Source organism: Vulpes lagopus, chromosome 3 (genome assembly GCF_018345385.1).
Source record: "Vulpes lagopus strain Blue_001 chromosome 3, ASM1834538v1, whole genome shotgun sequence".
Taxonomy (NCBI): domain Eukaryota; kingdom Metazoa; phylum Chordata; class Mammalia; order Carnivora; family Canidae; genus Vulpes; species Vulpes lagopus.
This window is the reverse complement of record NC_054826.1, coordinates 4766424-4789995: the sequence shown is the minus strand read 5'-3', so window position 1 is coordinate 4789995 and position 23572 is coordinate 4766424.

Sequence of the window (23572 nt, the reverse complement as noted above, 5' to 3'; positions counted from 1 at the left end):
TAATCTAATTGAAAATAGATAGTAGATAATATGAAATAATCTAATTAGTTATTTCTTAACTAAATAAATGAGATATTTCATAAAATGTAAATAAATTTTTATAAAATATATACGGATGTTGCATTAGTTAATAATTACCCATCATTAGTGGATAATTAATCATTAATACTTAACCAATCAGAGGACTGCTGCTCTGACACCAGTTTTGAAGAAGAAAAGCAAAACAACACCTAACATTCCTGGAATGCAGAGCCTTCTCAGTGTCACCACTAACACTACCCATCCTGAAGTGCCTCTTGCATTTCCTCCAGCTGTCAGCATCCTTTGCTAGAAGCACCCTTTCTCTGTTTCACATGTTAAAAAAAAAACAAAGCCCAGGGACACCCGGGTGGCTCAGGGGTTGAGTGTCTCCTTTGGCCCAGGGTGTGACCCCAGGTCCTGGGATCGAGTCCCTCATCGGGCTCCCGGTGCATGGAGCCTGCTTCTCCCTCTGCCTGTGTCTCTGCCTCTCTCTCTGTGTCTCTCATGAATAAATAAATAAAATCTTCAGAAAAACAAAACAAAACCCAAAAACTAAACACAACAAAACAAAAAGCCCAATTGTAATTGTTCACTGTAATAACAGTTAAAAAGTAATATTCAAGTAGACTTGTCATCAGGAAGGGGGATTATTTGCCAAATCCTGTGAATCTTGTCTTCTTAGTATGAAAGCTACAGAGGGACACAGAAAGAATAACTCAGCCACAAAATATAATCAGCACTGCTATTCCGAATGTCTGCTTCTTGAAAAAAAAAAAGTCTCATTAAGCCCTACCCTCAATTTTGAGGACGTTACGAGGTATTGGGATGAGAGCTGTGAATAGATCTGCGCGACACAACTCGAACACAAGACACCGAGAGAGAAGAGCTCCAGGTTAGTACCTCGATGCCCCAGGCTATAATAGACATTTATTAAATTGTTACCATAGGATATCTGTTTCACTTTACTAAATGGCTCCCTCTAAACCTAGGGAAATAAATGGTCTGCTTGATATTGTGGAGAGGATAGAACTAAGAGATTTCGTAATGTGGGTTCAAACTCTCGGCCTGCCTCCCACAGCTTGTAGGCTAGACTCTTGGAGGCTTAACAGCTGCCCTGTGATGATGTTCAAAGCGAAGCAGTTCTAAATTTCCTATAATTCTGCGCCCTCGTATGTCCAGCCAGGAGCTGCTGAAAGGACAGAGAGTGTAAAGCATCGCCCTGCCGAACAGCAACCGCTACCTCTGCAATGCCCGCAGCACCTGGGCCTTGGCGCAAAGCATTGCAACAAACTACTTGAAACTAATATATTTTCAAGAAACGTAAATAGTTTGAAGCTGTTGCATCTGAAAACCTAATTACCCTGAGTGCAGTTCAGCATGATTCTCTTTTATAAAAACATTTTATATTGAAAGCCAGGCTGTGCCCTAATTCCAGACAAACGATTGCCCCCTTTGTGACAGGTTAACTTTTAATTTGATTTAATTAATCCGTTACTGATCCCTGTTAACAAAGATAAATTCAGAATAGAGCGTGGGGCCTTTTATGTTCAAAAATTGAGATATATCTAGAACTAAAAAGGAAACGGGGAGGGTAAGTGCTCCTGCGGTTTTTCACAGTCCGGCTTCTTCCATTCCAAACACAGGGACAGCTCCCCAGAAAGCCTACCCGGTGAATCAGGCTAAGAATATCAATTAGGCTCAGACACTTCCTCTTTCCCACCCTCCAGCTAAAGACTACTTTGCATCCAACCTTAATGAGCTGTCAGTGGTCATAGTCGCCGAGTTGACAAATTAATTTACATTAAGGCATAGAAACTGGTAATATCAGTGCTATTTTCTACGAGAATGTTTGCATTTCGGTAGGGACTCCATGTCACCCCAAAGCAAGAACAATTAGTAGTGAAGATGCAGTCAGTTTCGTCAAGACATTCAAAGGTCTTTTTTTGAAGACCTCTTGGCGGGTGTGGAATATCACCACGCTGCTTCATCCCCAAATACAGAATTTCTCTGATCAGAAACACACACCCAAATGGGGTGGTAATGAGATATATTTTTACGTATATCCGCTCCTACAATTTCCAGCAGATACTGGTTTTCTGTGTTCTTGCTTAAAGGATATTTGTTGCAAGAAAGCAGAAGGAAGATGCTTAAAGCCAAAGACTCTTTTAATATTTTATAAAATCCTGAACCGAGTAAAGAAACAGATGTTTCAGATTAGAAACAAAGGGGATGACAACTCCGCGCAAGGCAAGTCAACAAGTGGTTGGTTTCCCCAAGGCTGAAAATAAGTCGGAAGGACAGTGAGAGAGACCTAGGATGGCCTCCACCAGTTTGCTGGGCTTTCAGGGGAGGGTGGGCTTGGGCTTGATGGGAAAGGATTGGATTGGACAGGTGGAGGCTGGATCCGCGCACAAGAGCAGAGAGAGCTGGACTCCCCAGCATGGCCCCAAAGAAACAGAACTGCTGGGGGTCTGTCCTCCTGACACGGCGATGCCATGGAAGCATGTAAAGCCCTGCCTTGTGCCCGAGCGCGAGTGTGAGGCCCAGTCATGACTGGGCTTAAGTCATACTTCTCCATTCTTAGTATTTTCATATCCACCCCCCAATCTCCCATCTCTTTATCCTTCCAGCTCTCTCCCGTTGGCACCCTACAGCACATCCTAATCTTTGTCCTTCACTGCTCCTTCTCCCCAACCTCTGTTCTCCCTTCCTTTCCTTCCAAACTATAACCCATGGTCCGTAATCATCACTCTTCTGTGCAGCTCCTCAAACTCTTTGCTCTTATCGCCTATCTCTGTCCATACTGATTACCTGAAGGTCCTCAACCCTGATTAATCTCCACACTTCCACAAACTATTCTAACATCTGAAGCTAGTTGGGGGGGGGGGGGTGGGGGGTGGAGGTTGATAAATTACTCTGATTTATAAACATTTTTTCATTTTTATTTATTTATTTTTAAAATATATTTATTTATTTACGAGAGACACAGAGAAAGGCAGAGACATAGAGGGAGAAGAAGGCCCCATGCAGGGAGCCCAATGTGGGACTTGATTCCGGGTTTCAGGATCACTCCCTGGGCCGAAGGCAGATGCTCAACCGCTGAGCCACCCAGGTGTCCCTTTAAACATTTTCTTTATTGGTTTCTGGGATTCCACTTTGGCCATCTCTATGACTAGGTAGTACCCATTTTGACTCAGTTTTCCCTGGACGTCCCCATGAGCTTTCTACTTTCCTAAGAGTGTGGTGCTCTAGGAATCGAGGCTTGAAAATGAATGTCTCATACGGTGTCCCTGTCACAGATTTCCCCACCTCGGTAAATGGTAACTCCATTCTTTGAGTCACTCTGGTCAAAATCCCTGGAATTGTAATCCACGTCTGATTCATCCACAAATCTTGCCAGCTCTACGTTGAACATATATCTAGGATTTAAGCCCTCATCCACACATAGGCGATCCCCAATATTGCCCTGAGCTTTCGTAGAGCTCTCTGTGGTAGCCTCCGAACTGAGCATCCTGCTTCCTCAGCCCCTTTGATGTATGATGACGTTGGAACCATCCTTCGTAAATGGTCAGGTCATCCCCAGCACTTTCCTATTCCTCCCAGAGTAAAATTCAAAGACATAATTATGGCCTGCAAGCCCAAGAGACCCACCCCATGTCACAGAATCTCCTACCCCTTCCACGATTATACACCTCCTCACTCATGAGCTGACATCTCAAGCGTGCTACTCAACCGAGGGTGCACGGCTTCCTGAAGGTCTCTGCCTAGACCTACGGTGTCCGAGAGGCTTCCCCTGATCTCTCTGTGCAGAACAAGACCTTCCCTCCCTCACACTATTTCTTGTCAACTCCCCGCTCTATTTTTTACACTATAACACTTCATATTATGATATAGATTCAGTGACACTAACTTAACATTGAATTATTTATTTTAGCCTCTATCTTTGCAAATGTAAGGGCTCATGAGGTTAATTACTTTTATTTTATTAAGTTTACTTGATTACATTTATTTATTTATTTATTTATTTATTTATTTATTTGTTTGTTTTTAATGCTCAGACTCTTCCATGGTGGTGGTAGCTGGATCCCAGGGGAGATTCCCAGTGTGCTCACATACTCTACCATTGCTCTGGGCAGGACTTGATTTGCTTCCAGCCAATAGGTCAGACATGAAGAGATTTTGCAAATGTCATTAAGCTTACGAATCAACTGCTTTTGAGTGAATCAAAAAGGTGATCATCTTAGGTGGGCCTGGCATATCAGGTTAAGTTCCTAACAGAGAGACTGGGCCTTCTCGAAGGTGCCAAATCTCCTTGGTGTCTTAATGAAGTAAGCGGCCGTATTGTAGAAAACCTAAGTGATAAGGAGCTACAAGTGACCTCTAGGAAGGGAATTTTTGTGGACAATGTCCAACCAGCAAAAAATCAGGACCTTCATCAGTAAATAAATGCTGCCAATAATCTGAATGAGTTTAGAATTATATTGTCCCCATTCAGATGTGAATTCAGCCTGGCCCATACTTGGATTGCAAGTTTGTTGAGGTTGACAGAAAAAGAATCAGCTAAACCATGCCCTGAGTTACAGAAAAATATGAGATAATATGTGTGTATTTTTAAGCTACCGAGATTGTGGGAATTTGTTGCACACCAATTTTTTATGCAAAACGCTAACACAGCATTCTTAAATAAATTTTCTTGCCCTTGGGGCCCCGGGGTGGCTCAGTGTTTGAGCATCTGCCTTCCATGACCCGGGGGTCCTGGGATCGAGTCCCACTTTGGGCGCCCTTCAGGGAGCCTGCTTCTCCCTCTGCCTGTGTCTCTACCTGTCTCTGTGTCTTTCATGTTTAAATAAATAAAATCTTTAAAAAAAAATGTTTCTTGCCCTTTCCTCTCTTAAATAGCATATTTAAGTATGCTATTTTTTTCTCTACCCCATGACCAATTATTAACATTTTGAAACATTTAACCCTATCATTGAGTGAATGTGCATGTGCATTTATAAAGGAGTCCTTTTTTTTGAGTCTTCTTTCTACCACAACGAAATATTTAGGAAAGTAGGGTGCACAGAGAGAAGGGACCAGCACAACAATCTGCTTCTCGTGCTTGACTGGATGACTTAGAGCCGGTAGACAGTGATAATGTTTGTTTGTTACTTGTGATTCAAAAAAATATTTTAAAATATTTTAGGATATCGCCAAAGCCTTATAACTATGCATGTTTCACCCATTATAATTTGAATTTCAGAGCATGTGAGTGACGAACACAAGGGCACATAGTTAGGGAACACTACATGGATTTATTTTGAACCCAAGATCATAAGCACTATTTGCTACATCACTTCGTCTATTATCATGGGATTAATTATATTAGGTAATATGGAGAACATTAACAAAATATCTATTTGGCTAAGGCCAACATTCATGAACTAGAAGGATAGGTTTAATTTATGGGTATCAAAACAAGATTCATCTGTGATAACAAAAACAAGATACTTATATGAAATTTAGAAGCTGAAGAGCACTTGTGACTCTCATCACGAACACAGTATCCTCTGGCCCCAAACTTGCCCTTTTGTCAACATGAGTAATTAGTGCTCCTACTACATTTAATAATGATCTATTTTTTTTTTAGAAACACTAACTAATTAACTCACACAACGTTATCTCATCTACATTTTACAAGTTGAAGAAACTAAAGCAGGAAAAATAAAGATTAAGAATCTAGCCCAGGGTCACAACACATGAATAACACAGTAAAGGTTATTGTTTTTGACCTCGTAATATCTTCTGCTAAAATGGACCCGAAGCCATAGTGTTACTGTAAACACTTCGCAATGTGTATTTCCTATAGCTTTGTCCAGAGGTTCTGTTCATTCCCATTGAAAAGACCAGTGGCCTTGGACTCTTCACATCGTATCTGGTGTTCAGCTATCCACGAAGCCCCCGCTAGAGCACCACGCCAGGCCTTCATTCCCAGCAATGAGCTGTGGGTAGCCCCTCACTGGAGGCAAGTAATAGTGCTTGAATGTCCTAAATAGCCCATTGCTCCAAGAATTCTCCTGTCTCTAGAGGATGTGGATTTCTTGCAACATTCATAGTGGAAGCTTTTTTTTTTTTCAAACCCATCTCCAAATAATTTAGTGCTACACACTGGGTTGAATGTTCTTCTTGGTTTCTCTTGTAGCTTTCAAACACTTTGTCTTCCTTCCTACTTCCTAGGTCCTATTGTCTGTGAAGCAAATGACATCAACCTAAATCTTCTACCAACCTCCTTGTTATCTCCATCTTTAGTCATACTTTTAGCTCTACATTCTAACCACCAAACACCTGCTACATTCTTAGTAGCTTCAGCATTCATATTGATAATCCGACCAATATCTCTTACCCAAATATTTCAGCCGCATCCTGGAAAAATGTTCATCTCTTTATATTCCAAATCTTCTCTGGAGGTAAAACTTCGGAGTCTTACTGCCTCTGAAATCTCATTTTCTTACCTCTCATTCTCCAAGCATTACTTCCCACCTTCCCAGCTTATATACTTTAGTGTGACAACTTAATTGATTCTCCACCCCAGCAATCTTTCTCATTCCCTGTCCTTAACACTCCACTTTTCGCCTCCATGCTCTCTTGCTTTGGCCTCCATTAAAGGAGACATTGAGACAAGGGATTGCGTTTATGTGGATCATTTGGGAAGCGATCCCAGGAAGAACAATTAAAGATGCTGGGAATAGGGACACCTCATGGCTCAGTCACTTGAGCGGCCGACTCTCACTTTCAGCTCAGGTCATGTTCTCAGGGTCATGAGATCGAGTCCTGCAATGGGCTCTGTGCTCAGCGTAGAGTCTACTTGGGTTTCTCTTTCCTTCTCCCTCTGTCCTTCCCCCTCTCCTGCTCTCTCTCTTTCTCTTTCTGAAATAAATAAATAAATCTTTAAAAAAAATAAAGATGTTGGGAATGTCAACCAAGGAAGGGAGAAGAGCCAATAGACTATGCAGCAATGAGCTGCTTACAATTTTATATGAGGGACCGTGTGTGAAACTGCATAAGGCACACCTCAGAAGATTTTCATAGAGAGATGTAGAAGTTGGTGAATTTACCCATTGACTCCATATATTCACTGGTTAAGGTTTGCACTGGGTGGCTACATTCTTGTTACTTCAATGGAATATTCCTCAGCCATTAGAAACGACAAATACCCACCATTTGCTTCAATGTGGATGGAACTGGGGGGTATGATGCTGAGTGAAATAAGTCAATCGGAGAAGGATAAACATTATATGGTCTCATTCATTTGGGGAATATAAAAAATAGTGAAAGGGAATAAAGGGGAAAGGAGAAAAAATGAGTGGGAAATATTATAAAGGGAGACAGAACACGAGAGACTCCTAACTCTGGGAAACAAACTATGGGTGGTGGAAGGGGAAGTGGGTGGGAGTGAGGGTGACTGAGTGATGGGCACTGAGTGGGGCATATGATGGGATGAGCACTGGATGTTATTCTATATGTTGGCAAATTGGACACCAATAAAAAATAAATTTATAAAAAAATGGCATTTAGAGAAGGAAATCATCAACATGCATGTGATGTGCTTACTGCCCCTGTGGGTTACATTAGAATTGAGATATGAGATGGAACCTCAACACCCGTACATTTTGACCTTCTTACTTGGTTTAGGTTGCATGGAACAGCCCTCTAAACACTGACTTTATTTGCTTTTTATTCCTCTCAGTTTCTTCTTTTATCTGTTATTTTTCTCTGGCAAAACATGGCCCTTGGGTAAACCCAGCTATCCATTTTATGAACTTATATCCAAGTAGGTGATTATTGCCAGGGGAACTGTGATGACTGGACTCATTTTGAATTTATGACAACGTTCCTAAATCTGAATTCCATAAAACCAGATGACTCCCTGACAATTCCAGCTACGTTTATACACACACATCTATGATGAATTTTAATCTACAAATTTGGCACAGGGAAAAATGGACAAAAATAACTAATAATAAAGTAAAATATTTATAAAAATACAACATAGTGAAAGCTAGGTGAATGTGGTCTCCCCTCCTTCTATCCCTCAGATAGAAGTGCTCTTCCTCTTATGAAGATGTAAGATGATAAAATGCCTCTGTGGTGAGACGAAGCGAGGTGAATGGTGTAGGTGCTATGATACAGCCTTAGGCTACCACTGACCTCTTGACCAGGTCTCAGGAGGAGGATCATCCGTTTCCTCTCTGCAATGACTGTGAATAACTGACTCTTTGGAAGGTGAAAGCACAGATGAGGAGGGACTACTGTAGGTGCAGCGAGTCTACAAGGACCTGAATCTACATACTTGCCGCATCTGCTATTACCTGGGGTAGGTAGCCATCCCCCATTTAGCCCAGCCACCCAACTTGTGCTTTGGGACTCATTCCTTCTTCCCTTCATGGACCCTGCTTTTGCAGTCATTGCCTCCTTTAGTCATCATCATGTATACGAATGTAACATCCCCCATCCTAAATAGCAAAATAAAAATTAACTGCAGTCTCTTGAATGTATATAAATCCCTAGTTTCTGCCTCGTTTTCCAGCTAATCTCCACAACAAAACTCAGAGGAAAAAAACTATAAATGTCCTGTCTCTGTACCTTGTCATACCCCCTACTCTTTGTCCCAACAAATCTGGCCCTACCAAGCATTGAAACAATTTGTATCCAACTCACATATAATTAGCATTTTGCTACCACCAGCAACTATTACTCTGTTACTTTTATTCTTGACTTCATGGTAACATTTGACATAGCCGATCAGTCCATTTTTCTTGAATTTTTTCCCCCAGTTTTCACTGATACTTACCTATGTTTTCTGTTTTTGATTTTTGGTAGTTTTTCTTAGTGTTGTTGTTTCTGTGGTTTCTGTTTGCTTGCCCCTCGTACCCCACTACAACGCTTGATATGTTTTCACAGTGTCCTTCGATGTCCTTAGCTGTGGGTACCACAGGGCTCTGTCCTATGCTCCCACCTCTTCCCCATCCTCTATATGTTCTCCCCAGAAAAATATCATCTAAACTCTGAGGTCTCAGAAAGTGTTTTCTGAGGACTCTCATTCCTTTCTTTAACTCCACTTCCTTCCCTAAATATCAGTCTTTAAAAAACAAAATCTAACCAATTATTCTTTTCCGCTTAAATATTTAACAGACATATTCACCTTACTGCAGCCTCTGCCGGTCTTCTCTCCTCAACCCTTCTCCAGTGTATTAAAAACTCAGTGTTTAGAACAAAAAATGTGTAAATGTATGAATGTAAGTAGAAAAAAAGAAAGGAATAACAATAAAATCTTAATTCGGAGAAGCAATTATTATTTTTAAAGATTTTTATTTATTTATTCATGAGAGACACAGAGAGACATAGACAGAGGGAGAAGCAGGCTCCCTGTGGGGAGCCCACTGCAGGACTTGATCCCTGGACCAGGGATCACGCCCCGAGCTGAAGACAGATGCATAACTGCTGAGACACCCAGGCATCCCTGGGAGAAATAATTAAATAAATACTAGGAATTTTATTGTAGAGAAAAGGAGGAGAAATAGAGAGACTAATGTATTAATGTTACTTTGAAAAAAAAAAAAATTAAGATTTGACAAGTCTTTTTTGACCACAGAGCAAGACTTTGTGGTGAGTACTGCACAAATTTTGCTATAATAAGCATTAGAGAGTATATGAAGCATAAAAATAAATCGGAAAGGTTAAGCACCTTTTCTTTGTGTATATGTGTATATATATGTGTGTGTGTATATATGTATGAAAACACACGTATGTACACATTATACACATATATATAAATTTTCAGAAAAGGCAGACTCAACTTAAACTCATTCTCTCCTCATAGTATCATGTCTTAACACCATAATCACAGAGCAAGAAAACTGAGAGGAACATGAAATGTTGGAGAGAGAAATCTCGTTTTTGGATTATGATGATGAAATGGCGCAGAGGGGCCAGTCTTATGAAATGGCTGGGGCAGCTTGCTGTAAGGCACAACACTCTGACTCCATGTTGTTAGCCTCGTTAGCATTTGGGACACTTTCTTTTCACTGTGTGCGATGCTTCTTCCATGGTGATTTCATGCCTTAGTTCAGTTAGAGAAATATGGACCCCTGCCGGGGTATTTCCAGTTGTCTCCACCATCCACAAGTACATATTCTTGCATCCAGCCAAGGACTCCAGGCTTCCCTGCACTCAGGACCTAGATCAGGACTAGGAAGAGGCTTGGTTTGGCTGAGTTACCCACCAAACCTACCTTGGTGATGCTAGCACGGGGCAAAGGCTGCCATCGCCGTATCCTACCCCAGATGTGGACACACACAGGGAGTGGAGGAGGGCAGACCCCACAGGGTGAGGGCAGGGAGGCTGAACCCTGTGGGGTGTAGAACCCCAGGTCATGAAGAAATAAGTGGTGGGACCCTGAGAATTGAGTCTTCAAGTTCCCAACATATGTTCCATTATTGTATCAAATACAGTATTTATCAAAAGACAAATTCAAAAATAACATTCCTAAGAATTTCAAGACCGTGACTGCAGAGTATTAACCTTCAAGGGCCAGCTGCTCTGAGAGTGGGCCCCACACACTTACTCTGTGGCTCCCCCATCATTCTAGACCTGGTTATGGCTAGCGGAAATTTCAAGAATGACTTGAGATAAATCCATTATACGCACTGCTTGTTGAAGCTGAAGACTGAGAACTGGCTGATTCCAATAGCACGATGGATATTTCTCGCACTTGTAGTTATAAAACAAGATTCATACCAAATACAAGCAGAAGTACTCAGTTCTTTTCTAGTACACTTTATTATTAAAGAGTTTTGCAATGTAGTTTACTGATAGCATTCTCTAGCTCATGAATATCAAAAACATCAGATTTCTGTTCAAATTGTGCATCATATGTTAGACTTGCTTAGTTTACATAAGTCTTCCGAGGCTTAGTTATTTCATTTTTGAACCACACATAATAGTTGGACCTAATGTACTAGGTTGTTGATAAGTTTAATTAAGGTAGGGTGTAAGCAAGGGTCAACCATATAAGAACTCAATACATTTTAATAACTTATTATTACAATCATATTTCTAGTTTATATTTACTGTAGGTAGCACTGCAATACATTTTCTTTGTAACAAATATATTTTAAGAATGTCTTACCTAAAAAAAAAAAAAAAAAAAAAGAGTGTCTTACCTAAACAGATTTCAGAAGAGGAAAGGAATGATTGATTTAATGGTTTCGTTTAAGTCCCTTGACAAGTCAATATATGTACTTCAAATGATTTTCAAAATACATATATAATATATTAGATCCCCACTTGCTTTGCAATATTATATTGCATTGCATATAATAGGTTATACTCCCACTTGTAAAATGGACATTTTACAGATGGCTCTAATTTAATACTTTAACATTTCAATACTTTGAGAAATGTGTGTGTGTATTATTATTTCTCTCTCTCTCTCTCTCTGTTTGGCAGGAGTGAGATTTTGAGAAACTTAGCTTCAAAATCTATAAAAGATGGTTCTAAAGGAGATGCATCTGTTCTTATCAAGTGACTTTGGAATAACAAAGAATACCATACTGGAAATATGACCTGGATGTAAAATTCTCAGAAGCCATTTTGAAGCAACTAAAACAATCCAAGTGTTCTTATAACTTGTAAAATTCATACAAATTTTTGACAGAGTGCTTAGTCACCTTCCAAATTTGCATCTTGTGGCCACTAGCTTGTAGAGCGCCATACTCTTTGATGTTTTCAATATGAGTATATCTATTTCAGGCCATCAGACAAAGCTTCAGTCTAATGATTTCATGATAGCAATTCCTGTTTGCTACTGTTCCAAAACATAGCCAAGATGACTTTATGATCACCTTCTGGAATTCCAAAAGCTCCCAATAAATATGGAATTTATGAGTAAATAATGCCTGCTAATGACATATGGCTCATTTGAATGTCACTGGCAGATTCTCAGCTGGACACTCTTTTTATTTACTGTGTAAGCCAAGAGCAAATATTGAAAACCACACACACAAGGGGGGGTGGTATTTGTTACCCTAAAAAGATGGGATGGAAAATATAGTGTAATATAATAAGGAATCAAACTAAGGCAAATATTCTACTGTAATAAAAGTTGTTATCATGTGAGCAGACCAGCTGAGATAAAGTATGTCCAGTGCATAGTCCAAAAATTTGGGGCAGAAAATAGTACTTCATATTGAGGACATCATTTCTATAAAATAGGTTTTTGTAGTAACTTTGACTTTGAGATATTATCTTGATTCATTATAAGTCTATAATTGATCTTAATAAGAGGTAACTTTAAGGTTTTTACTTTGACTTTTTTTTTAAGATTTTATTTATTTATTCATGAAAGACAGAGAGAGAGGCAGAAGGAGAAGCAGGCTCCATGCAGGGAGCCCGACGTGGGACTTGACCCTGGGTCTCTAGGATCACATCCTGGGCTGAAGGCAGCACTAAACAGCTGAGCCACCCAGGGATCCCTTTACTTTGACTTTTACTTACATGTCATCTAACAAATATATCAGATTTCTTAATTGAGAAAGATGGCGTGGCTCTGCCTTGTTGATCATTAAAACATGATTTTTTTGTGCATGTAAGAAAAATGTACCAAAACATGATCCACGTCATAAAAACCACATAATAGAATGGAGGATGCAGTTGTGTCTTGGGAGTGGATTTACATTGTTTGCTGTTACTCAATTTTCTCAAAATAATGAAAAATTAATTACAACAAAATATGTTGGCTAGTGAGTAAACTAAACAAAGCCAAATGACACAAAAGATAATAAAAAAAACAAAGGGGAACATGTAGACTACAATGCAAAATACTGTCAAATAAATTCCCTACTCCAACTATTTGCAGGAACTCGGGAACAATGAAAAACCAAATACTAGCAAAGATACATAATTATTAAATAATCAATGACAGACCACAGGTAGCAGTGAATGTTATATTTAAAATTGTGTCTTCCTAATTTCCTTTCTGTTGAGGATTGTAATGAGAGCATTTAGAGTTATACACAATGGACTTTTTTAAAGATTTTATTTATTTATTCATGAAAGACACACAGGCAGAGATACAGGCAGAGGAAGAAGGAGGATCCCCATGGGGAGCCTGGTGCAGAACTCGAACCCAGGACTCCGGGATCATGCCCTGAGCCAAAGGCAGACACTCAACCACTGAGCTACCCAGGTGCCCCCCAATGGACATTATTATATAGGAAATGTTTTCTTAGTTTAAGAAGTGTTAAAAAATTGACAGGTGTTGTTTTGGCTCTTTTGAAATATTTTCTGAATATTTTCTGAATTCATTGATAATGCAATGAATTATTTCTATCTCAGAATGTTAAGATATATACCTCTCTCCAAAGTAGGATGTTGGATCCATAATAGTACAATTGCAAACTGATTTCTTCCAAGAGACAGCAAGCAAATCATAGTTGAAGGATGTTCTTTACATATCTGAGTACATATAGATATATTAAATAACAAAATGAGTTAGCCATCATTACATATTTGAGAATTTATGGAAATATAAATTTGACAAAATCGTTTGTAAAAATGCTAGGATTATTTTCGCTATAGACATATATTCAATAAGAACACAAACTTTGAAGTAAACATTTAAGGCCTTTCACACTGTATTTGACTTTTTGTATATTTTACTGTTGCACTTTTGTGTTTTATAATTTGATAATATATATAAATTTCTATATTTACTCTTCTCACAGCCCAACATTCTCAGAAATTGCCCATACAATGTGCAATACCCCAAAACTGAGTGGCCCAGCTGGTTTAAATATTGTGTGCACGATTTCCGGAGTAGAAGACTATGTTGTCTGACCTTTAGTTTAAATCCAAAAAAATAAACACATTTTCATTCTTTAATGTGCTAGAGACACAATTTGCTTAAAAAGAATCCTTAAGTCTCAAAAAAAAAAGTATTTTAGGGGTTTACTTAACTGAAAAAAGTTCAACTACTCAAGTCACAGAAAATTTTGAATATTTCTATCTATGAAATTTTATCCTTAGTGTCAACAGTAGAACTATTAGACATTTGCTTACATCACAGAAAGATCGGTAAAACCAATGTTATTATATTCAATTAATGTAATTTATTTGTTACCAAATGGATAGTTATATAAAAAATCCGATTACTTAGTTTTTCTTATAATAAAATTCCTGTCATGAAGAGGGACACAAATCTATAGTAAGAATAAGCAGAAGAGTTTTGTTGTTATTGTTTTTTTTTTTCTGCCTAAAGAATTATTTGGCATGCCAGTTTCTCTCCCTCCATCTTTATCTCTCTTATATATAATTTTACTTGCAAAGAAGGAAGGCAGAGAGTTTTTAGTTGAGCATAACTCAAGTTGATAACATATCTGTTGAACAATGTCTTAATGTATCAGAGGTGCAATCCAGAGGACTTCAGACTTGAACATTCAGTTATAGAACACTGCAGCGTAACACAAATAACTTGTATTTTTAAATGAGTGATTTTAGGTATAAATATATACTTTGCACTTAGTGTGATTTGACTTTGGGCCAATAAGTTAAGCCCTCCAGAAACCCATCCTGTAAATGGAGTAGCGCATATGTCCAGACAATCGCAAGAAAAAAAATAAGAGTGGTCTGGATGGTGGTAAGGCACTAGCCAGTGTGTGGATGAAAGTAGTCAATGTCACATCTGCAGAAATGAGAATCAAGCACTGTGGCAGAAAGTGGTTCCAGAAGAAAGTTATTTGCATCTCGTCTTGTAGATCCTAGTGGTGCTTTAAAATTCATTAAGCAAGACATGGATAAAGTAATGGAACATTAATTTTGTAGAGATATACAAAGTAATTTGAAACTGAATATATTAAAAAAAAACAATAAAAGACATCTGGAAAAGACAGTTGGATTGAACATATGTGTTTACCTCCATTACCCCTTAAGAGTCACTATAATAACAATAAAGTTATAAAATTAAAAAAATAAATAAATAAGCCAACAAAAAATTAGAAAAACAAACAAAGTAACAGCAACAGAAGGAGTAAGTCCGGAAAGGGAATAGACAAGTTATAACTGATTTAGAAAATTCATGAACATTTATAATTATTCCTGGAATAATCTGGGAAGAATTCTGACTTGTGTAAATGAACTCCAGAAAGATTAATAAATTTGGGGTAGCAGTCATCAAAGGCATGGAGGTGAGAGTGAGGCAGAAACCAAGGATCATTTAGAAGTCTGCCTAAGAGGTTGCCGAAAACTTTTATCAACATGGAAAAAAATACAACGGCCTCTCTAAACTGAGGGAGGAATCAAGGCCTTGTTTCTTTGAGTAAGTAAACATAAGAAACACAAAAAAACAAAACCATGCCCAGATGTGGATGTGGTATTTACACAAATAGGCAGGCTCAGCTGATGGTGAAAACTTCTCCAGATACCAGTTCAATTTCTCACTGGACTCAAAAATATTTAAACAGTCTCATTCGGAAATTAAAATATTCCTCTGTTGGAGGAAATGAAATTTGGTGTTGTGATTCAGAAATTTATTAGCAAATATACATCCAAGAATATTGTTCAAGAACTAATGTTAAGGAGATAAGCAGCTTTGCTATATAACACAGGAATTTTCTTAATATATGTAAATTTAATTACTGAGAAAGAAACTATGTCTATTTTATGTTTTAAACTATAAGGAATGATAGCCAGAGGTATTACTTATTTTGCTTTTAGAATTAATGCATTCAATTGTTAGTCACACAATCTCATTGTCATCTAGATTTTCTGTTAAATAATTCACTTCTTAACGTCTCACTTTCACAAAGCATCAATAGCACTATAATGGTCTTGGATTTCAATGGGTCAGAAAAATTCTTGTTAACTAAATGAATTTTCATGTTAAATGGTGTGGATTAATTTTACATACTTGACAAGAGACATTTAGACCATTTAAAATTATTTAAAAAAAACTCCTTTCTCTCAGGCTTGAAGGTTATTTACAAAGAGCCAAATTACATCAAATCGATTGAATTTACCTGCTTTATGGCAGTACTTTGCAGAATAATTAAAGGCATCTTTCTACAAAATCGTTACCAATGATACTAGTCTCTGATCAATTCAATCCAATTAAAAGAAACTAGAGATCTTTGATGTACACGTTTTAGTGAGTAAAATTTAACTTAATTCAATATAAACAGCTCTTTCACATTGTGATTTGATTCTGAATTTGTCACTTTGATTTTTAGCTTCTTTTTCTATTGTCATGCATCCATTTTTCTGCATGTAGATTTCAATATCTATATCTAAAGCTATTACTAGAATTATAAAATTTCACACATGTTATTATTTATACTCTGGTGATCAGTGAAGACTTGGAATTTAACATCAATATTGATATAAATGTTTAGGAAATTTGATTATTTATTCCCTTTATGATTAAATGGATATTTGAGGGAACATTAGGAAATTCTAATATGGAAAAAAATATTTGAAATCTGAACATTTCACTATAAAATAATCTTATTAATTAGATAAATGAATAGAGAGAGATATGCATATGTATATTGTATCTGTATATATAGCCCCTTACTAGTAGTTGACATTATGGATAGTTCTAGCATGTGACTTTTTTTAAACCTCTCTCGGATAAAGTTTGAGATAAACTCATAGAACATCTTTCCTGCCATGTAGCTACTAAATGGAGGCATCAAGGACTACTAAGGAAACAAACATGTTGATGTATTAGTATATTGAACATACTAAAAGGACAAATTGACCCTTCCACATGTCAATCTTTGGGGATTAAGCAGAGACATAAAATTTAATGCTACTCAAATTTCAAACAAACAAATGAACAAACCAAGCAAACACTTTAGCACTTCTAGATAACAAGATTTCCACAAAACCTCTGGTAGTAATACCAGTAAGTCTAAAACATCAGGCACTGTGGCTAAAGGGCCCCTATGATGCACTCAAGAACCTCACTTAGCCAGAGTGAACAGCGATGCAGAGCAACCTTCCTGTGACACCAGTAAAGAGTGTGTAACAGATACTGCCTCATAGCATGGAGCAGTGGTGATGAGCGGAGGATGCTTAAGGAACGAGCTCTCAACATTGGTATCACTTAATGGCACAGAGCACAAGTCACAAGAACAATAGGAAAAGACGGGGCCCCTGGGTGGCTCAGCAGTTGAACAACTGTCTTTGGCTCAGGTTGTGATTCTGGGGTCATGGGATCGAGTCCTGCATCTGCCCTGATCTCCCTTTGCCTATGTCACTGCCTCTCTCTCTGTGTCTCTCATGAATAAATAAATAAAATCTTAAAAAAAAAAAAAAAAAAAAAAAAAGCAATGGGAAAAGAAGTAACTTTAGAGGAAAGAATGGCTCTCTCCAGAATAAGAGTTGGAAGTCTGGTAGTCTATTTCAAAGGTTCTTACTTGATTTAAACACAGGCAAGCAGGCTCAGAGACAAGATAATTTATTATTATCAGTGTTTGAAGAGGGCCATAAACTGAGTGTGATTATATTTGAAAAAAAAAATTACTATAATGATATTTGACCTCCATGTGTTAGAGTACAATCTGCCATTTTAAGTTTGGAAAAAATCTATAATTTGTTATATTTACAAAGAAAAATGAAGTGATCTGTGATTGCCATGGATTGGGGAGGAGAAGGGAAAGGGATGAATAGCTGCATAAGAGGGAAATTTTAGGTTAGTGAAACTATTCTGCATAATATGGTAATGATGGATGCATAACATTATGCATCTGAAAAACCCATAGAATCACAAAGAAAGTGAACCCGTAATATACGGACTTTGGTTTCAACAATATGTCAATGTAGGTTCATCAATTCCAACAAATGTATCATGCCAAGGCAAAATGTTAGTAATAGGGAAAACTGAAGGAGTAAGTACAGAGAATATATGTGAACTCTGAACACTGCTTAATTTCTCTGTAAACTTAAAAGTGCTTTATACATAAAGTCTAGTAGCTAAAAAAAGTAAACAGAAGGGGAAAGATATCTCAAGATAGCATCAATCAAAAGAATATTAATTTTGACCAAGTCAAATTCAGAATAAATAAAATTACCAAGAAAAAAAATGGGCGTAACTACATACTAATAAATGTGTCAATTTTCCAAAAAGACATTGTAGTCCTAAACGTGTAAAATCTGACTTCAGAATGTCAACATACATGAAGCCAAAACTGATAGATTCAGCACGCATTAAAAAAAAAAGGACATTGTTGACCTGAACAACAATATCAATCAATCTGATATAACCAACATTTGTAAACTATTTCATCTAATAGCACAAGCCCACATAGATTTTTCACTGGTAAAACCACATCCTTGGTCACAAAACATGCTTATCAAATTTAAAAGAAAAATAACCCAAAATATGTTCTCATATTACGATGGAACTCAACTAGAAATAAATAACAAAAGATAGCTGGAAAATTGTCCAAATATTAGGAAATCAAACAGCACTCTTCTGTATAACTCTTGGTTCAAAGAAAAGTCTCAAGAGGAACTTAAAAAATAAATTATGTAAAATTTAAAAATAAATATCAAAATGTGTAGATGCAGAGAAACAGTGTTGAGAAAAATTTGTAATGGTAAGTGCATATATTAGGAAAGAAGAAAGATCTGTAATCAATAGTCTAAACTCCACTTCAGGGAACTAAAGAGTGAAATGGAATTTGAGATTACTTTAAACAGAAATAAAAGAAACAATGAAAATGTGAAGTTATTGAAATTGAAAACAGAAAAGCAATAGAGAAAATCAGCGAAAGTAAAAAGTTGTATTCTGAAAAGACCGACAAAATTGACAAATCTTTAGCCAGGCTAACAAGGTAAAAAGAAAAAAAAAAAAAAAAAAGAAAGAAAGAAAGGAAAGGAAAGAAAATGAAAGGAAAGGGGAAAGAAAATAAAAGAAAAGATGAATTACCAATATTGAAAATGAAGGAGAGCTCATCATTACCTATCCCATGGGATGTTAATAGGGTCATAAAGAACAGGAGAACAACTTTATGATGACTTAGATGAAATGGAACATCCCTTGACTGACACAGATGGTTAAAACTCACATACGGAGAAATCGATAATCTGACTAGGACCATGTCAATTAAAGAAATTGAACCAATAATTGACAAACTTTCAAAAAGGAAACTTCCAAACCAAATAATTTTACTGGTAAATTTCACCAAATATTTGAAGAAGAAATGATACTACTTATCACCATCTCTTCCAGTAAATAGCAAGAGAGGGAACTCACTTTGCGATGTTAGCATTACAATGATGCCAAAATCAGATAACAGCGTCACAAGGAAATTATTTATGTTCAAATTTGAGTTGCTGTATGTTTTCCCACTAAAATACAAAATTAAAGAAAAATATCCTTCGTTCCATTCTCCTTTATAATTGGGTTTTTATCTAGTGTATTAAAATTGTTAAATTGTTTATGAATTTGAAAGGATAAATAAAGCTGTCTTTGTTCACATTCAAGATTGCCTATGTAGAAAACCAAAAGCAAAAAAAAAAAAAAAAAGAAAAAAGAAAGAAAACCAAAAACAATTTTAGAAAACCCTAGAAATAAAAAAGACGATAACACAATCACAGGATATACAGTTTAGCATATATATTTTGTATAATATACTCTTGTATCTCACTTTCTTCTTTCTCTCAGAGAGAGAAATGTCTGAATATATATATATATATATATATATATATATATATATAATTATATTTGAAATAAAATATCACTAATTTGGTGCCAAAAATTAAGTACTTAAGTATAAATGTCATAACATATGTATAGGATTCATATGTAGAAAGTATAAAATACTAGTAAAATAAATAAAAAAATAAATACATCAGGGTAATTCTGTTTATGGATTGAAAGAATCAATATCACTAATATGTCTACTCTTTTTAATTGGATCTATATACTTCATGCAATCCCAATCAAAATTCCAGCAAGCTGTTTTCCAGATTTTGATCAGCTAATATAAAGCTACTGTGGAAAGGAGAAAGACCTAGAAAAGCCAAAACAATGATGGAAGATTAAAAACGAAGTTGTAGTATTCCTAGCTCAGGACCTTAAGACTGACTATACAGCTACAGTAATCCGAAAAGGCTGCTATTGGTCCAAGAATACACATGTAGATCAGAGGAAGTCTCAAGAAATCACAAAGGCTTGTGTGTTCTGTGATCATAACAAAAATCAAACAACTTGAAAAACAAAGAATAATGAGAAAATCTTCGTGTATTTAAGAATTAGCAGTATGTGTCTAAAGAACACTTGTTAAAAGAAAATGCAATAGGGATTAAAAATATACTGGAACAGGATGGAAATAGAAATGTATTATATCCAAATTTATATAATTCAGGCAAGTCTTTGGATAAAATTTATAATTCATTATAAAATGTCACAAATAAATAAATTACATCTGTATCTCAAGATTCTGAAAAGGGAAAAGGAAATTAAACCCAGAGGAAGAAGGATGGACATTTTAATGATGAGAGATCAAAGACATAGAGAAATAGAGAAAAAATAACAAAGTCACAAGTATTAATCTTCCAAAGTTTAAAAAAATTGATAAACTCTGTAGTAGCTGAAAAATACTTCTGCTCAAGATGTACATATGCAAATTCCCAGAACTTGTGAATATATTACCTTATGGGGCAAAAGAGACATTGTAGATGTGATTACGTTTAGAATTTCCATTTTGAGATAAAATATCTGGATTACCCCAGTGAATCCAGCATAATCACGGGGGTCCTTGCTGAGAGAACAGAGAGGGAGGCAGAAAGGTCAGCCAGAAAGAGATGTGACAATGGAAGCAAAGTCAGAATGATTTTATTTCCAGCTTTGATCGTGAAAGGGGGACATTAGCCAAGGGTTGGTGAGCCTCTGGAAGCTGAGAAAGACAAGAAAATGGATTTTTTTTTGCCCCACAAAGTGCAGAACACATGTGGCCCCACAAGCATTTTAACTTTAGTCAACAGCACCCATTTTGAACTTTTGACCTCCAGGATTGTAAAATAATAAATTTGTGATGTTCTAAGCCACCAAGATTGTGCTAATTTGTTACAGCAGCAATGGGAAACTAAGAGAAACTCTCAGCAAGACTGACAAAAAATATATAGAAAACACCAATTAACATTAAATGAAAAAAAAGTTGTACCAATTTGTACACTCTCGACTCAGAAAGGTGAATAAAATGATAGTGTATTTCTTTCTTGATTTTCCAAATTGTATTTGTATTCAGTAGAAGTACAACTTTATTAGCATAAGAAATGTGAGGTCAACAATGAAAGCAATAATAATAATTCACTTCCTTTTTTAACAGCTTTCAGATAATTTTTTTAAAAACAGAGAGATGTTTAGATCCCAATATCAATAATGATTTTTTTTTTTTTTTTTAGTTAGGAGAATAAGTGGCACCATTAAAATATATTCATTGCTTTATACATTTCTTAGCAATTAATATAAATAAATTTCATTACAAATTGCATAGTACATTTGGCCAGTTTGTGAACTATCCATCTTATTTTTATCTGTATTTTGAAGTATGAATTATAGAAAACCAGTTTTAATGGGAGCTCAGTTAATCTAAGGTATGATGTCTAAATACTCTCAGTGCAAAAGGCCTTGAAACAGATGATTTTCCAACCTGATGATAGTGTTGTCTAATGATCTGATGAACAAAATTTATGTCAAATTTTTACTGGAAACATCCATTCATAACAAAGAAAATCATAGGCAATAATTTGTATAATGTTGAGAATAGTCAACTATTGTCACAACAACAAAATTATTTAGACTCAAATGTAATTATGCATTTAATTGTTTGCTTTTTGGTTTTCAAAGACCTTTGTGTTATTAAATTTCATATGACTTTACCCATCTCAATCCACATGAAAACATTTACCTGTCAATGATATTTGTATTTAGTTTAAAATAAGACTGAAGAAACAATTACTTCAGTATTTTATATTGCTTAGGTCATTTTCACTAATTTTGTGTTATTTAAAGTTTACAGGCCTTATATTTAGTTTAATGATCTTTGCCATAGATTTGCTGCATACATGGTGTATTTCACTAAATATTATAGGAAATCTTGACCACTCTCATCATAGTACTGGCATTCAAATCAATCAAAATTTATTTATGGTTTAAACAACAATTACTTAAGTTTGGATATTTATGAGAATGAGTAAGGTGCTTTAACTCACTTTGGAGACAAATATCCATTGTTGCCTTTGCATATTCCAGCTGAAATAACATATAGATTTGCTTTTGAATATTACATTTCTTCCATCTGGTTCCCTATTATTTGATAAAGCTCATGCCTTTCTGAGTGAGACACATAAATTTGAAATAATATCCTATTGTCACATTTATTATTTGCTTAAATTTTATATTAATATCTGTCATTATTAAGTAAAATGCCCCAGCCCTGAAGAAGAGATATGAGCCTACCTGAAAATATTCATGAAGCATAACGGCCAAGAATGTATCTAGGTCATGGATGACCTGTGCAAAATGGAGCAGGCGTTTAAAATCCTCTACATTTAAAAATTTCTAAGCCAGAAGATGTTTCTTAAACTACATAAAATGACTTATGTTTACCTCTTAAGTGTTACCTAATTATTTATTATTGTTTCCTGTTTTCTTTCATAAAAATGCATGATAACGCTATCATGGAAATCCAATTTACTTAGACCATACGAAGTAGTAAAATTAATACTTATGGCAACAACAACAACAATAATAATAGAAGAAATCTGATACTAATAATTTCTATTTTAAAAGTGTTTTATGTCCCAAGATTTTGGCTATGTGCTGAATGTGAATTAAATTTTAAATCATCCTACTAGGATTGTGGGTAAGTGCTGCACTAGATACAGTTCTTTTGCCTGGAAAAAAAAAAAAAGAAGATATTCCAATTGTATAAGGAAAATTTATTATCTCATAAAGCAATGACTCTAGAGGTCAGGCACCCCCAGGGTTGTTTAATTCAGTGACTGAATGATGTCATTAAAACCCCAGATTTTTTTTATTTTCTGCACTTCTCAGCAGCTTTGTTCTCAGGCTTCCTCCCCTCATGAGAGTAAAATGGTCATGACTGTGTGTAAACATGAGGACATGTAGTGGAGGATAGGTAACTCTTGCGTGAATTTCCTTTTTTTCCTGCCCAGAATCCTTCCTTCAGAGTTCTCAAAATATGAAAAAATAAGAATATCAATAGGATGACTAATATATATTCTTATCTTCATTCAGGATCAAGGTCTCATAATCTTTCCTACATCTATTACTGGCAGGGAGAATGAGATTTTAGTCATTGACATACACTTAAGCAGGATTTAACAGTGAGTCAGATGAGAGAGAATTAAAATCATGACAAAACTGATGACCTAATAAGGAAATTAAAAGTTGGGTAGGCAACCACTCTGTCTACTACAGCTATTATCCTTACTTTGTATAAAATCAAATTAAAGGTTTAAAAGAATCATTGTATCAGCATTT